We start from the raw sequence: 5,610 nt of genomic DNA, 5'->3' as shown, positions 1-5,610 counted from the left end.
CAAAAAGTTTAGTTTATCTGATGTAAAGAAAATGTTTTGTGTTTTTCTTTTCCATTTTTAACTTCATAGCATTTTTATTATTTACTCTTTATCAGTACTTCAATGTCTAATAGAAGTAAAGAACAAAATGCCATGAGAGGGATCTAGGGTACTGAAAAAGCATGAATATGACTTTTTAAACAGTAAGTTTTAGACCACTAATATCCTGCTCAGCATCATCTTATTTCTCCATCCCCACAATAAATGCAAACACCAAACATGTTAATGCAATAAGAAGGAGAAAAAAAGACAAATTAGCATGCACAGTCATGGTTACGAAGAATCTCAAACTACTTTCCTGTTCACCTAGCCCCATCAACACATACAATTACAAATGCCCATTTTTTTCATATGTAAGCCACATGTTAATAAAAATTGTCTGTTTTCAAAGCAGTTCATGCTGGTGTGTCAATAGCAAAGACATGAAATTCTGTATTTCAGAGTGTCATGAATCCCAAAATGTTTCAAACCATTTCTACTTTCCCAGTTTCCCACTAACAGATGAATCCTGGTATCATATTTTACTTGAAGTAACCTTGACAATAATTTGCTAGTAGAAACGCTCTAAACTCTAGGTCAGTAAAATTTTTCAAACTGAGAACAATGTGTATTAAATATACATCCTACACAGAAACAGCATTCATTAGTATTTCAGTCACCAGTTTTTTGCATTAGTAAGTTTAATTCTAAGATCTCACACTGTCTCAGTTTCTTACAGTTCATTCATCTTCGTACTCTGGAAATAAAATCTCAGTGGCAACTGAAATGTAATTAAAATTAAAATTAAATTTCAGCATCTTAGGGAAACATAAAATGGCTGACTAGAATGTTTAAATAAATCCGTCTCATTGCAACGGGTTTGAGGTTTACATTGAGTTCAGTTTTTCAGAAACCTTACACAAATCCTTCTTAGCTGAAGTAACCAGAAAGACAGTATATTATCCATGAGGAGACAAATTTCAAAATGCAGAATACTTGGGGACATGTGGAATATGTTTCGATTGGTTTTTTTTGTTTGTTTGTTTTGGTTTTTTTTCTTTTTAATATAGTTTCCCATATCTTCAGAATGAAAAGTTGCAGTAAACATTCTGTAAAAATTTTTAAAAGTGAAAGCCATGAGCCAAAACAGATAATGAGTTCATTAAGCTAGCCACATCCCTTAAGAATTTATGAAACTTGAGGAAAAGCATACGTTTGTTTTTTAAAAAAAGTCCTTTCCTGTAGCTTGTAATTGCTAATGGATGATTCTGTCATCCTTGTGCATAAATAAATAATGACAATTTATTACTTTAGCCCCTTAAAAGGGCCAGGAAAATACAATTATCTCAACAAATGCCATAGTATATTTAACAAATAGTTACATACAACATGGACACATCCACTATAATTTTAGATATCCCATAAGTTAGCTAGTGTAGCTTTATTCAGCCTTGATATTTTTCAAGGTTCAGAAAATAGAAATTTAAATAAATTCACAACCTTCCTGAAAATAAAATCAGAGCCATAAGTGTCATTAATTGAACTTATAAATGTACACTTAAAACCTTCCAGAAGTTGGCCCATCTCCCAGAATTTGAAACCTGCAAATTTGGGTCTACACTACGTAAAAAAAAATGTTCATAAATATTTACAAACAATATGACAGCTGTGCACAATATATTCATTATTAGAATTAATGCCCCGTGCAGTCCTAATGCAAGAGATACTAACAAGAGAATTTCTGAGCAGTTTCAAATATCTTGCATTACAATAGTATCCGCTCAAATGGAAATTGTTACACTAACCATATTATTTCTTTTAAACAAATGGTGCTTACTTCCCTAAGGATTATCCTTTTCTTTTGTTTAGTATTTCTCTCCATCTCATGTTTTAAAAACGCATTTAAGCTGGCTTTCAAAAAACCTGAGTATTTTTACTGCCATGTAAAATCACATTTTCCATCCATGAAAGCAAAATGTTTGTTGAACAACAGAATAATAATACCTCTGTAGAAGTAACTGTTCTATCTAAAAGTATGTTTACACGCACTTCACTTTTGCTCTACAAACTGTTCCACCATTCCTCTGCCCCTGCGGATTGAGGCAAAGACTGATACATCTTGGACACCTGACTACAATTTATCATCTCAGCATTGATGGGGAATGTGGCACTCATACAAGAGGTGATGCTTAAACTATCCCTGTGCATGGCAGGGTCTGTCCTGACAGTGCCCTATGTCTGGAGGCTTCCACCAAAACAACTCATGAAACAATGCCTGTAAGAATATGAGAAATAAACGAGTCCTGCCAATGCATAAATATCTCAAGTAACGGGGCTGAATCTCATCTAGAGAAGGAAAAGTGGGTTATGACAGTAATTTTATGTGCAATTATTGAAATCAACCTGAACTGTACCAGTGCCTTGCTGTTCAGACAGATTCGTGCTGCATTTAGAAATGTCAGAAAAGGATACTCAATTTCCTGTATGTATATGAACAGCAGCTCTTTCTCAAATTAATCACGGCTTCCTGGAAATGCGTATATGACACAAAATATCTATTTCTGATTTTAAAATTGTCAGCAGAGAAGCTTCTGGAAACTCTTATATTTTGCAATGGGCAATGCTCTGATTGTTTCAAAGATGTGTTTTTATTAGATGCAAACTGTGGGAATCGAGCTGGCTGACATCCCAAAGCCAGACCAGTGTTTTTGGTGAGTTGCCCCTTGGCCCCAGACCTTGGAGGGCATTTGTTTAAGTTTATAACAGTTCCTAAGAAAGTTGTCAAAGGTTTTAAAACTGTTTATGGTAAAGCTTTATAAGCCTCATTTCCCATTGGTTGCCTCTATCCCCAGTTATGTCATCCCTTTTCTCCTCCCAGTTCTGGAAAGTTCTTGTATCCTCGTACCCCCACTGGTTTATGTTCACTGCATTGTTCCACCCATCCTACCTTACTGGTTACTGCCCCATATTACTCCTCCCTTGCACCACTTTTCCCTTTACCCATTGGATTCTCACCCTGGACCCACCTCTCATCATCCCTTATAAATACCCTGGATTTTCCCTCAGCCTTGTCTTCTACCCTTAGCCCTTACAGTGTGTGCACGTGTTTTGGGCCTTGTCCCGCATTTTCTTTTATGGTTATTAAAGTATTTAGTTCCAGAGCTGTGGTGTGGACCCGTTCCTCATTTCGCCACCTTAGCCCTGATATCAGGGGACCTTTAGAGGTTGGTCGGGGAGACTGCCCTCGAGTCTCGTGCTTTAAGTATTGAAAAACAAAAAACCCCGACAGCAAACTTGCCATCTTTCAAACACAACTCCTGGCATACTTGCCTATTAGAACATAACATCTTACCAAGCCTTTCTTGACACTTGTTAAATCACCTCCTAACTTCCCCTTTGAGGAGCTGCTGGACTGAGCTCTGTTAGATGCCTGCATGACATAGTGTATTAATAGCCTTTAATGCCACTCTGTATTCTAGCATGGGGGGGGGGGAAATCCTCTATAAGAAACAGCTTTTTGCCAAGGCATTTTAGTTCTTAGTTGGGTTTGTTTGTTTATATCACTCTTACAACATTAGATTTTGCTCCTCTATTTTTAACTGCATTGTAAGTGCATAAAACCTGCACTGCAGTTAAATTATAGGACCAGAAAGCTAAGTCTCAATTGAAACAGACACTTCCCAAACCTCATGAGAGCAGCTACTCAAAACAGTCTGTATGAAGTAAATTTTGTCACTAGAATTGAAAGCATTTACCCACAAAGCCTGACAGCTGCCAATACTGAAGCCAAGCTTCAGCACACATCCTTGAAGCATCATACAAACAGTGCCTTTTCACTATTGCAACAAAATGCATTTATGTGGGAAAAAAAAATCTATGTCAGGAATGCACTGAATATATGAAATTCCCAAAAAGAAAGAAGGAAATACTTGCAAAAGAACCACATAAAAGCCCAAGCAGCTGTAGGCACCTCTAAGACTCACTGCAGAAATGTAAGGAGCACTAAACTCAAGTCTTACATGTAAAAAGAAAAGATCTTTGGGACAGGGTTTATGCTCTTCTGACTCTAAGCAGTCACACAAGGCCCTTCAATAAGTGCCAGTTTTCATATAGTAACCATACTGTTTCAGGCTGCTTAACACATAGTCCTGCTCCTAAAACTATAAAAGCAGTCAGACAATATATGCACCTAAGAAAGCCTTTTAATTACAGAAAGGAAACAGCCTTCTGGAGACAGGCAGTCTTGGTGGCCAGCAAGTTTAAGTTTCCTACTGCAATACTTACGAAGATTTTGTAAAAAGTTGTGTTCAGTGAATTTAAAACAGAGAAAGATATTGAACAGAGAAAACTACTAATGTAGCAGATAATGATCTAGTAAGATACTCATTTGAGGACAGTGTTTCAATGTCCTCTGCAAAAAGACGTTCTGATACATGGAATAGAGTCTACCAGATTAAACTGCAATCAGTTTTTCAGTGTGCTTGGTTTGGTTCTTTTACTATCATGTCATCACTTACTACTTAAGTCAAATGAAACATGAAAGACTAATGCAAATGATACTTTTTTTCCTCTGCATATTTTAAAGAGATTTTTAATTCCCTAGTTTCTCAATTATTAGCTAGCAGATAGATAGCGAGTTTCTTCCTCTGAAAGGCACCAGAAAACAGTAAGTAATAATTCTCACACAAATTACATTGCAGCAATTGTTGCTCTGTAAATCAAAAATCGTGTCAAAATTATGATAGAACTGGTTTTCTGTGTCCTATTTGTTAAGCAAAAGCATTTTATTCTGTTTTAATATGGTGGCACTTGTCAGTTACAACACCCACAAGGGACTTTACAACCAACATGAAGAAATATTTCAAGGTTACAACAGCAAACATGTTTGAACATGATAAAATCAAACTTGATGGAATACATTCAGGGCATCTTGCTATGAATTAGTGCACTAAAATATGGCAGAGCAGTAAAGGCTGCCTGAAAGCTCCTTAGCTCTGCTGCTTTCCAGAATATAATTCAGTGTGGCAACACACTGGGTTCATGCAGACAGTGAAGTGCTGCAGTCCTGTGTGGGGCACATCAAACAGCATGATAATAAATGAAAACAGTGACTAAACATAAAGCAGTTGCTAAAATAAAGCTATTTTTCTGACCTTTAAACACCACACCTTACACAATGGCTTGATCTCTATTTCTTTTCTACGTCACTTTTTCACAGGGAGCTCTCAACTGACTTAATGAAAACCGAAGCGTTCATTTTTATTTATAAACTTGCTATGATTCATACTTTTGCATTGTGAGATTTTGTTAAAAATATTTATTATGCTTTTTAACCTGGCACAGTGGATGGGAGCTCAGTACATATAAAAGTTTCCCAAAGACATTAGAGTATGGTTTAAATCCTTGAGCTTTCCTTGAAAATCTTACAAAGTAGAAGAGTTCAGAAAGGCTAAGACCACCTTATAAAAATCCCAGATTTTAAATCTGGCCCTTCTAGCCCTAAATACTACTTTTGTGTTTCTCTCTATGGCAAAATAATAGAGCAGCTGCAGAACAACTGCAAGACAAAAAAAAAGCTGCAAGAAAGCATGG

This window comes from Cinclus cinclus, chromosome Z, assembly GCF_963662255.1.
Source record: "Cinclus cinclus chromosome Z, bCinCin1.1, whole genome shotgun sequence".
Lineage (NCBI taxonomy): Eukaryota > Metazoa > Chordata > Aves > Passeriformes > Cinclidae > Cinclus > Cinclus cinclus.
Note: the sequence above shows the minus strand (reverse complement) of the source record.